General features: G+C 44.3%; 1 protein-coding gene across 1 annotated transcript in view; it reads left to right on the top strand.

Moving 5' to 3' along the window:
• The first annotated feature begins 2,317 nt into the window (after positions 1 to 2,317).
• Positions 2,318 to 12,609, top strand: part of FMRFa (FMRFamide related propeptide) — a 169,397-nt gene continuing 159,105 nt past the window's right edge. Inside the window, exon 1 of the mRNA XM_077638788.1 lies at positions 2,318 to 3,001. The gene's annotated coding sequence lies outside the window, so the exon portion shown is untranslated. The remainder of the gene's footprint in view (positions 3,002 to 12,609) is intronic.

The following is a 12,609-nucleotide window of genomic DNA, read 5'->3' as shown; positions in this document are numbered from 1 at the left end:
GAATACACACAGGGCCAATAAAGTCCTGAGTGTATTCAGTCTATCTTTTCTGCGTACTTCGCAGAAAGCATGAAACTACACATATTCAATATCAAACAGTGTTCAGTGAGTTTAGAAATCCTGTATGTTACATTTTTACGTGAATAATGAAAAAGTTTAAGAGAAATTACAGCCAACGTTTAGACAACCCCTTTGTCAGGCCTACATAATTTTTGTTATTGCCATTGCCTCCAACGCGGGCTACTCCACCCCCCAGTGGTGCCTTCGTCATGGAATACAGTCCAGAGACACTAAGAACTGTGTACTGCCTCGCACAATTCAAAGCTAGAAGCTTGTACCATCTCACGTCGGGCTGTTTCCTAACTATAAAAAAACATGAGAAGGCTACGGGTTTTTGTTCACGCGACTCGATCACCGACGTCATCCGCCGTTGGTGTCATAAAATCTTCCACAGCCGTTCCATCATTCTTGGAGGGCAAGTGCTGTTTTTTGAATAGTATGAGCGATCATCGCAATGAAGGGAGGACACAAAGTTTCCATTTTCCGTCGTGCACGTTTCGGTACATCTATGAGGTAAATTTCGTTTAGAAAAAGATAAAGACATCATCATGGGCTTGACTACGTTTACTGTAGGAATATGTCCTCTCCCATATCTCTACAAATAATCATCTCCTTGTCCAGCTTCGGGCACCCTCACCACTCAAACTTCTTAATCTCATCCGCCCACAAAAGCTTCAGCCGCTCTCTTCGCATTACATGTCCTGCCCAAACCAATTCCTTCTTCTTGATTTTGACAAGGATTTCATTAACATGTGTTTCATACCTGACCTACTCTGCCTTCTTCCTGTACCTTAACGTTACACCTTTCACTTTTCTTTCCATAGGTCACTGCGCTGTCCTTAAGTTCAGCCATTTTCATTAGGCTCCACGTTTATGCCCCATAGGTGAGTACCACCAAGATAGAGCTGTCCTATACTTTTCTCGTTTTAGCATATTGGTAATCTACCGTTCATGACCTAAGAGATCCTGTCAAATGCGCTTCACCTCATTCTTAGGTAGACGTGTTCTCTCACACTAGGTAGACGTATTCGCTTACCCCTTGCAGCACCTCGGTACTGATTGTAAACTTCACTACAAGCTTCAAGCCTTTCCAAGACTGCTGCGCATTACTTTGGTTTTCTGCATATTGACTTTTAGACCCACCGTTCGGCTCTGCCTTCGGCTCTGCCTTATGAAGGAGAAAGGAAACGTATCGTTGAATAACTTGTGCAATTTATTATATCGTTGCACACTTTCTAGTACTCTTATACAGATGTGTATATGGTAACAAAGATAGTTTACTCAAAAATAAGAAGCAATTGTAGAGAAAGAAGACCTAACGCCGAAAAACTTATGTTCCTTATAATTCTGCAAGACGCTGATTAATAATTTCTCTTTATAAACGACAAATGGTATAAGCGGTTGTTTACTCAAACTGAGTGTTAATAAAAAAAAACGCTGGAAGCCATTAACTGGGCGACCAGCTATAAATACGCATAAAGGTAAATTAGCTGAAACATGTTTTAACAACACCCCTCATAATTCACTGAGTTACAGAAGCAAGTAGCCACGAGGGGGTTTTCTAAGTGGGCTCAGAAATTGAAAATGTTTTTCCCCAAAAGGCCCTTTTCATTTTGCCGCGACAAAGTTTCGCTGAATGTCAGCGGAAAATTAAATTTACCTCAATTTTTTTTCATTCATAACAAGCCTGCAAACCACCCACGTATACAAACCGTTGAAATTGACGGGCCGCTCAATCAGGTCTACCCACGACGAGTAACACTGAAAATGCAGCAAGACCGACTGCGACTAGGAGACGCACTGACACAGTTGGGCTTTCCCCGCAAACTTCATTTTACAGTGGGAAGGTGGGAGAAATACGATATAGGAAAAGTCCAAAAAGCTTCACGTTCGTGCTCAATTACCATACACAGCCGCGAAAACGATGCGCTGCCCAGCGAAAACACGAACCAAAGCGATGCAGCCCACGCCGCTCCCGGAGGCAGCGGCGGCCCAGGCCCGTTTTTACACAACGCCGCGTGTCCTTAAACAAAAGCCTGGACGCACGCGGAAAGGAAGCAGCATGAAGCTGAGCGCGCGCGGACGAAAGACCAAGGGGTCCCGGTGCTCCCTATACGCGGCCTACGATTGGGCCGCGGCGGCCCATCGACCAATGGCCGCTTCCCCATTAGGGAAGCCAAAACTCTTCCGATTGGTCGGTCGGTGAGGGAGAGAAGGCGTCCGCCGGTACAAAAGGGAAACGGCGCGCAAAAGGCGCGCTCGCGAGAACGTGACGCTTTTCGGCTTCTGGGGCTGCTTTGGAAAACAAGTGGGACGCCACCGTCGCCACAATCCGCCGCCACAGCGCGGGTTCTTTTTCGCTCTTCCCTCTTTTTCCCGAAAGTGCTCGCGCGCCAAGCTTCACAGCACGGTCTATAGTCTCTTTTCTGTTTTGTTTACGTTGTCTTTGCTGAGGACTGCATAGTGGGAAGAACCGGTGTCTTTGTTTCTTCCTTCGGTTCACGGAACTCTTTTCCTGGTCCTGCTGTTCTTTAGCTTCGTGACAAGAAAGAAAGGAACGATCTGCAATCGAGCCAACCGGCTGTCTGTTGTCCGTAGAGGAAAAGGAAGAGAGAGGTTTGCTGCGCTGCTTGCACCGGCCCGAGGTCCTACAGGTGGTTGCTGGCTCTTGTGAAGAACTGAGATAGCGGTCAGTTTCGCGAAAGGACTTTCATTTCCTGCTCGACGGGAAGGTTCAAACCGGAGGAGAGAAGGCGCGTGCGTCTGCGTGGAGAACACAGGTGCCGTCGTCAACGAAAATAACGTGCCCACCTGTTGTACACTCGAAGCGAAGCGCTTTTGCGCCTGGCTCTGAGGAGGCCTAGACAGGAACTGTGCGTTTCGTCCATCTTGGGGACCGACAACGCTGGACCCTCCTTCCTACTCCAGAAAACTACGAAAGGTAGGCCGCAACGTGTCCTTGCGTCACTTCGTTGTTGTGACATGTTTTACTTTCAGGTGTGATGAGCTGAACACGAAGGGTCTACGTATCAGTGGATGGGGTTATGCGCCACTCAAATTTAATGAGAATCGAAGGAAAGTTGTTTGATCTGGAGGATGGATGCAAAAAAGCTACAGCGTATCACTTAACTACGTTGTCGAAACGACCATCTAGGAGAGATGTCACTCGCCAGCGAACCATGCTATATCGGCAGTAGTAGCTTAGCATGTCGCTTCTTCATGTGGGAAGTTAACTGCAGCTACGCGCTCACTGAAAGTTTTTCATGCCATCCTCGTTCTGAAGCTCCACGCGGCGTTGCAAAATGCTCTTCGCTATTTTCTATCTCGATCAGATTTGTCGATTTAAGATAGACTAGCACGGCACTCCAGTTTAATTCAGGCACCAGTTTTTCGGTGTGCCATATCAATTAGTGCTGTCAACAGAAAAGATTCATAATCTTTCAAATTGCGTTCTATCTTTTGTTTCATTAACCGAAGTGATATGCGGAAGCTGCAATTCAGTGTTTTCCTGTGGTTAAGTGAATATCTTCACTACCAATAGAATATTGTTTATGAAGTGAAAGTTCATCTGAGTAATTAACAATACATAATCATGTTCCACCAAAGCAATGGTCTCGGCGTGCTGTTGCAAGAATGCAATAAATACTACTGATAAAAATTCTGCTTTATTTTCTCTGGGGTATCTCGAGAATGTTCGGAAAAACAATTTTTTGTAACTATACACATTGGCTCCAGAGAAAGGCTCTAGTAGACTAAATGATAAAGTTTTTCCTGACAGACACAATGCATATCGCCAACATCCATAGTATTTGTACCTTAGCCTTTAGAAAGGCTGTATGCTTTATAGAATGAAACTGTACGTATATGCTTCCTTCCGCCACTCATGCCCTCTCTGCATCTCCATGAAAAAACATTGAAGGCTTGAAGTGGAGCTTCTTTTTACGGCCCGGTAACGAAAATGTGTCCCTGCATATTTTCGTTGCCTGCTTCTCATATGCGTATAACGTATTAGGTTCTTTCTCTGCCTTCTGAAATGAGGCATGTAAATGGTCTTCAAATCCTCAACACAACAAGCCCGCATTGTTAAAACATTTAACCTGATAGCAAAATCTAGAGCTCGGAGCTATGGTTTCCATGCACGCTTGAGAGCAATTTTTTTTTGAGGAAACATATTTCTAATCTATGCGTTGTACGTAGCAAATGTTAAGCCTTCAATACGAGGCGCATCAGTTACTTTATAAGCGGTAGAAGTGGCTATAGTTTCCATTTGCGATAGCAAAAGAACACAACAACCTCACCCCATTGCTAACCGTATATTCTTTAACACATTTATGAAAGCAGCGCAGAAGTCACATTTATCATAGATGTAGAAAAAATGTTAAATTCTCCCTCACTGTTAACCCTGGCCCTACCAGCAATATCTACCAAATTACGATTCCCCCACTGTCTTCACCGGCAAGTAGTAAAGTGGTTTTGAAATGCACTATATTAAATTTTAGGGGAATGAATAAGTGTGAGCAAATTTTTTCCCCAGAAGGTGTGAAGTTTGCTTTTTCATTGAGAGTTTAAAAGTCGTTGTGTTGCTAATAAGTTTAGTAGTGACCAATAGCAATGAAATGTTGGAATTCGTGAATGCATCGTAGGCATTTATATTGCCAGGCGTTAAGGATTATTATATTAATTACATTGTCTTCATTGGTTACAATCACTGATATGAATCTTTAAGCTCGGCAATAGTCAAATCGTCTCCAAAACGCAGCATTCAAGTGAACTAACCCCTTCGAACATGCAAAGAGCTGTGATAATCATTTGTGAAAAGCTTGGACAAAACTGTGTGAGCACATTTTTATTAATAAATTGTAAAGAAGAGGAATCTTGCTCCCTCATGGGGCCAAGAACTGCATGGGCCTCATTTATAAAGAATATCTCTGCGTTCCAAGCATACCCTTCTGTGGAATACATCATCAGTGCCCTTGATTTCGAATATGGTCAATGAAATTCCCTCCTTGGCTACAATTCTGACATTATTGGTTGCAGCTGCTAATGAAAATAAAGGGAGAAGGATAGAATAGCACTCTACGGTCCATACGCCAGGTATGTGACCTTGTTTTGTTAAGAAAGCCGAGAAAAGAAATAAAAATCATTTTGTAAGGTGTATCAGCTGTTATATGTGAAAGCGCTCGGTCATACTATTCATTAAGTACGTACTGATGTGAGGTTTACCTGCACTTGTCGAGTACAATAGGCCGCTGATCATTCACAGGCAAGGCGCAGTTTTAACAACTAAGGAGCAGCACCAAAAAAAGTTAATCTGCAGTCTCGTTTCGATGCCCGTTGTTAGTCTCTGTTCTGGATACTCTCTCAGCTCCACAACGCCTAGGTACTGATATTGAGAGGCATTCTCTTATTGGTGACTACTATCCAAATTCCCCCACCACATGTATATCCCAGGTGGTAAAAATTAATCAGAAGCCTTCAAATACGGCGTCTTCCGTAGCCTATGCGTAGCTCTGAGACATTAAAAATACCACACAACGTGGCAGTCAAGGTGAGCATGGGCTTGATGCGCAGCTCGTGATCGTGCAACAGCACAGCCAATAACAAGTGCACAGGTCATTTGCATACTAGTATTATTGATAAAGCGCATGTGAACTCCCGAGACCTCTAGTAGAAAGGAATAGGCCAGTCGTAGTGCCTGACAGGTCGCAACGAAATAAACATCGTCCTGACTGAATGATCCACATACGTGAGGAGTGGTTAAGAAGGAGTACAAGGAAGAGGGCAGGTATTTCTTGTTACCTTCTTGGATACGTAACTAATGGTAAACAATGCAATGCTGCAAGCGGTTGACGCGTGCTGTTTTCTTTTTACTGCTTTTGCAAAGCCTCCATTGTCGTATCTGTCGTCGCAAAGACACCTGATTTGTACAGTGTCTCACGTCGTATGCAGTGAGTCAAAATCTGCTTACATTTCGACAGCAACATTCTTAGCGCATTGCTCTGAGGCCAATTAGTGGCTAATGGGTTGACGGTGGGTCACCTGCAGAGAACACCGCAGGCTACAATCTGGCGCTCTAAATAGTGTACGGGGGCTAATTACTAATAAAGCCTAGAAGTGTTATCGACCTTGGCCTGTTTTTCATCGCCCCTTGCACCATCACCCGAAATAACGGGAGTTCCATTTATCTTTTGTTTTCGGTATTCTTGCAAAGTGAGCGAATCTCTTGTCAGTGTTTCTGAGCACCCGTCAGATCTCTCTTTGAAACGTGTTAGAACAAAAACAGTGACTTTAATCGCAAATACAAGAAAAAGGAGCCCGGACAAAACCATCGGTTGGAGCTAAACGTAATCGGATTTCTGCTCCACCAAAGCAATCTGGAGTGTGTCTTCAAAATGCGCCTCTTTTAATCGGCGATTAAATCCAAAGAAAATGAAAACGACTGTTCGACAGCGGACCTTGTGAAAAATCTTTCAATCTCTCTCTATCCGCTTTAATTTTAGAAAGTTCGCCCAACTTTGGGATTGAAGCTGTAATCTACTCGAGCCGCTCGCAGGAACTCAGTCAGCGCTTTCGAGTCGTGGAGACTGGATGAACTCCAACAATTAATTGGCTGCTTCTGGCGACTGCATTGGTTTTGCTTTGCAGGCAGTATTCCATTCATCTCTATCTGTTGACCTGTTTCGTCTTTTTGGGTAGTCGTATAATGGTTCGCCCCAGCGTTGCATTTGGGACGTTATAGACGCCGAACTGGAAGGCTGCTAATTTAGTGAGATCACCTGGTTTTCTTTAACCTGCGCAATCATCGCAAAGTACAGTGCAGTTCTGGCATATTTACTCCGGCTAAATGCAGCCGCCGGCTATGGAATTCCATTACGCGAATTTGTGCTGAAAAGCCGAATGCTATGAAGGCTAAGCCTAGCTTCGGGCATTCTGCCACGTACAGCGGGAATATGTTCATTATTAAAAAAGTAGTTTTTCTCTAAAATTTCATCTGTTGACTTCATTTTAGATTTAGGCCATTTCCTTTCTTTTCTTGTTAGATTTAGAGGTGTTCCAAATCCAGCAATCTTGGACAAACACTTCGAACACTGGAATATTGCACGATGCTGTTTGGAAAATATTAAAGGCAATCGTCTAGTCTTTTGAAGCGAAGCAAAATCTTTCTTTTAAAGTTTTTCCAGCGCTGTCATCAAGCAGTAACAATATAAAAGCAAAGGGGAGGGTTTTTCACGATATAAAAACGTTAATAGCAAGAAAAATGCAAGAATGCCGAGGGAAGATTGTGGAATAATTGATTCTTATAAAGTATCTTATAATATAATAAAAAAATTGCGTTCACTAAATCTTTACCGTTCATCAATGCTTTTATCCAGAATAACTGGGTAGGAATAGTGTGAGGCCTTCTCTTTTAGACGGCAGAAAGTGGCCGTGCCTTTATCGAGTGGACGCTGTAAGGCTTGCATGGCTTAACCTTAGAACATACCATTAAAATGACAGGTATTCCGACTTAGAAGTCTGCCCGCCGTTGGCGATATTTACAGCGGAAGTTGTGAAGTGGTTTTGGCGGGGATATTTAAACTGTTTCTTCCTGCTTTGTGATTAGCTCAGTTCACGCCTAGGCACACCTGTCATACGGGAATTTGTGAGTTTGCTGTTGTGCTATGACGTCCAAACTCCATGGTTTTATAAATGCTACAGCTGCACCCCCCCCCCCCCCCCCCCCCCCCACCCGCCTTCCGCAGAGAAAGAAGTCTCTTCTCTCTTGTTCTGCACTTCGTGCCATTTCACTTCCAAAGGAAATTAGGTATTGCATACCATACCACTTGCACATGCATCAGATATCAACCTTTTGGTAAATATCACTTGAAATTTCGAACGCTTACGCAATGGTGTCGAACTCTAAGAAAGAAATGTCGAACGTAGATCTCAGAGAAGATCAGCATTTGGATACTGATAAAATATTTTCACTTCTCTCAAAACAAACATGCTTCAAATGCCAGGAACGTTTATGTATAAGCTGCTTCCTTAGGCTTGGTGGAAAATGCTTGGAACAGTGCTTGAAGCTTTCTAACATTCATAGATGTCGAGCCTTTCAGAACGTCTGGCCTTAAGAAATCAGCCCTGACAGCTTGAAGGAATCGGTTTGCATTTCATCCGCCTGCATCTTAAGAAAGCGCCTTGTCCATGCGACGTCGCATTAGCATTTATATAGCACTGCATTCCCGCTCCTCAGTGCTTCACCTCGAACCATTTACGACCGGTTGATTGTCGCGCGTTCAGTGCAGAGCGACTAAGTATTTGAACTGGTTCCTCTTGAGTGGGCCATGTGTCCTGCTGAGGTCAACATCTGTTAAATAATAGTTACTTAAATATGCCTTGCAATCGTTGTACATTCATGTGAAAAAGGGGGATGTTTCTACCTCAGCGAAGTGCATTCTAATGAATGGGACATGTTTTCGGAGGTGGCTGAAACCTTTTGAAGTGGTGAGCTGAAGCGGTTCATGGAAATGATAAGAACCCCATTGGCGTATAACTCGAACATTTGGAGTTCATTAAGAGAGCCGTTTACCTGAAGTGGCGATGATGATGTGTATCATGAGGGCTTTGAGAGGGATCCACCCGCGAAGACGCGACTTATGTTTTACGTGGCATTTGGTAATCACAAGAATTCTTGTTAAAAACCGTCCTTGAAACCACAACTCGCATCCATTCGGTTTTATGTGTGAATTCAATTCGCGTTAGTTTCGGAAATCATGTACTTCGTTCCCACAGAATTTCTAAAGCCACGGCAGATCGGATCTGAAATACCGGAGTATAGCAGTTATAAGAACAGAAGAGAGTTATTGTCCGTCTCTTAGCGGACTCCAAAAGAATGTCGTGAGGAAAATGGAGGACCGCAGAGTGAAAAAAGAGCTCAGAAAAACGAGCCCCTTAGCGCAAGGCTGCAGACAAATATAGAGAACAGGCGATTCATAGCAATACAAGTGTCTATTCACTAACTTCTTCCCTATAGTTTCTGTTGTTTTCTTTAGGAACCAGATGTCCAGTACAGTGTTATCGCCCTAGTTAAAGTCATATATCGCAGCTAGGAAATCAGTCACTGACCACAGTCAGATCAAAATTAGGAAATTCTTTTTCCTGCGACAGTATCAAGTGTCCTCGGTGAATATATTTAATGTATGCGAGGACCTTGCGAAATATCCTGCTTCAACTTCGCGTACCTCAAGTTCTTTCGAGTAGGCGTATAGAAATAGAACCCTGTTCAGATTGTTTTATTATTAAAGAGAAATCCACCTGCAGGATGAAAAAGGAAGAAACAATGTATGACTACACAAATTTTAATACAGGTAGATAAGGTAGAAATATCGCAGATACAATTCCATAATTGACATGAAAATTCTGCATGTTTTTGTGCTTTATTACACAAGTGTGCAAGTAGGCTTAGGTTAAAAAAGGTGGGTTGCGATGTCTGAGAAACTACGGATAATGAAACGCACATTATAGTTTCAATATCAACGCTGCAAAGTGTGTCGAAATCCTGATTGTCCAATGTCTGTTTACAATAGGCACATTAACAGTTCCACCTTAGGTGACCTCATTAACGTGGAAGCTCGTGCGCACAAGAAGCGCAGCACTTATGCTTATCTTGAGCAGAACTGCTAGAGATGCATTCGCACCGATTGCTCTCTGAAGCCCAATGTTTCATGGAGGCCACCCTCTTCTTAATCAGTTTTCATGCAAATTCATTGGGAGAACATATTAGTTATGTGAGCATGCTTGCAGGGTAAGCTAGCACAGGTCATGCAAATGGAATGCAGTGTACGTTTACAAAGACATGGATGCTCTTTATAGTTATTCAACTAAAGGCTTACAACTTGGGAAAAGGTGCTGCTACGAAATGCAGGCGGCAATCAGGCTACTTACCAAACGGGTGTGCACGACTCGTAAAGCATCCCCGCATTAAAATTACGTTCACAGAGACCTCTTTTATAAAACTAGCAAACAGGCGCCCAGGACGTTAGTCTAGTTTGCACTTCGCAACTCAGCTCTCAAGGCTGCGGAATCCACCTTTTTTACCGGTTCCAAACGAAGTCTTGCGTGGACAATCCTCCGTAACAACCATAGATTGAACAATACGTGCCATGCAATAGTATCGATCTTTTCGACTTGAATAAACTAGGGTCACTACTTAACGCCCACCGAAGTTCTGAGAAAATTGGCCCTCGCTGGGCAGTTCTTCCCCAGAGAATTCGGCCTTCGTAAACAAGCTTAATTCTTCGAGCCGGCCAGTTGCGCAAAATTTCGGGCAAAGATTCACGCAGGCATATGAGGGGGAGCACTTGCGAAGCAGACTCGAATTTCCTGCCTATGCCACAAATAGGCCCAGTTCGCGGGATACAAGCCCTTTCCTCTTTCTCGCTTCCCCCTCGGACATGAGGCGAAAGAGAGAAGAGAAAACAGTCCGCATACGGAAAACCAATGAGCTCAAAGCGCTCGCGCCGATGAACAACAGAGGACTAACACTGGGGCGGAAATCGAAAATCCGCGTAGCCGGGAAGGTCTCTCGTGCCCGGTAATGGGAGTTGCGTTCTATTTATGCGCACGCGCGGAAACACGGACCGAACGAGAGAGATGCAAACGGTTGCTGTAATTGGAGCAAATTGCTCGGCGCGAGCCCAGTGCACGGACTGGTGCGGTATATCGGCAGCGCGTCGCTGCGACACCCTTCCTCTCCTCACTGCTCCCTTCCTCTCGACTCCCGCCCCTTTCTTCGTATTAGGTGGTGGACTTCATTTCCCGCGGCCAGCAATGAGCGAAATGCGGCACACCGCCTGTACATGTCAGTGCACTGACTGACGACACGTACCATAAGCAACAAAAAATACCTCCCGCTGGAGCAGCGCGGGCAACGTGTAAGAAAGAGCTGGTCTTGCAGGTATAGAACAAGACAACCAGCAACAAACCAAAAGTCTAGGCGATGCAACAGAAAGCAATAAGCACGAAACCACTGGTATAGGCCGTACAACGAAAATAACATGCAGCAACGCAAACTGTCGGACGCTAAGAAGTGTTTTTGTTTGTTAGTCTGACCGGTTCCTTTCCACGTTACTACCTTTTTTTTCTCATGCCACATTTTTCCTGTGGACGGCAAGCAATCGATGGGCAGTTTCTGATTTATGCATAGAGCCATCTCGTCGACCTCGCTCTCTGGGCAGCGGGTGCAGAGTCCCGGATAGTCCTGAGCTCACCCCTGAGGACGCAAGTACGATGCGGTGTCTATCCATTTCTTGGCAAGCTGCGTCTTTTTTCTCGTTAGTATAATGGCAGCTTCTTTCACTTCCTGTGTTGTTCTTCTTTTCCTGCCAACAGCTCGTCGCCTGATAAACAGAAGGCGCAGTGAAGATGAAAATGCCTAACGTTCCAAACGGTGCCTTTGAGCACTCCTGGGATGTGAATCGTGAGCTCTGAACATAAAGATGCGGCTCTATTCTTTGCTGTATTTCCGCGGAAATCGGTATCACGTGACATCAAGCCGGGGGTCCTGGGAGCAGCTGTGAGGCATCGTTTCCGCTCCTCATCACCGCTGGGGATTGCATTGCCTACTTGGTATCTAGCCGATTGTGGGAAACGTCTTCCAGGAAGTTCGTCGGTACGGATCGTGGCTGGAGCAACAGGTTGTTAAGGAATGCCTCCTTAGAGGAGCAGCTGCTCATTTGCGGCTTATTATCACGTCATTTGTACGTGGCACAGAACTGTAGTGTGGCATCTGACAAGAGTTTCAATGCGGCGATTGCCATTTACTACTGTTGACAAAATTGTGCTCGAAAGATGACATAATATTTCATATAAGGATACGTTCCCTAGTCGCCTAATGCACATTTGGGGAAAAAACGTACAATGGAGCTGTAATGGCCGAAAATCAAATGATGTCATACGTTGTCTTCAAAAGTTTGAGTCTTAATTTTTTTTTAACCGTAGAAAACAGCAGTAATTATAATGTATAGGGTCTGTGCAAGTGAAAGCGGCAACTGGAATCTTCACAAGAAAATTATTGTGCCGACATTACTCTAATTTCCAGCTAGATTGCCTACACTGCAGGACGAAGGCCTCACTCACAGTTCACTAATTACCCCCTGTGTTGCACACAGGTCTGGGAATCTTAACCTATCGTTAATTTCATCTTATCTAATCCACCCTCCTGACTATCATGTCCCTTTATGCGTTCTTATCTTAAAGTAGTTGGGAAAAATATGCGTTGAAAGCCCTTGTGACAAATCCCGCCCCAACTGCCCATTATGTTGTATCCCTGAGTACTGTTATTTAATCTATATAACCGTGGCGTGAATGAACATTAGAAGCTATGAGAACGATGATGTCCGACAGTTTGGCTCCACTGCATGTATCCGTGTGGCGCAGAGAATCTTCGTTTTACTGTATTCTTATCTGACTCGCGTTTCACATCAAGTAGGCTTTCAGATACCTCGAGCACAATGGCCTCAAAGAATCATCGCATAAAATGGCCTGAGATTTCAGAGTTACTTTGCAGCA

Source organism: Amblyomma americanum, chromosome 9 (genome assembly GCF_052857255.1).
Source record: "Amblyomma americanum isolate KBUSLIRL-KWMA chromosome 9, ASM5285725v1, whole genome shotgun sequence".
Classification (NCBI taxonomy): Eukaryota; Metazoa; Arthropoda; class Arachnida; order Ixodida; family Ixodidae; genus Amblyomma; species Amblyomma americanum.
This window is presented reverse-complemented; position numbering and strand designations above follow the sequence as displayed.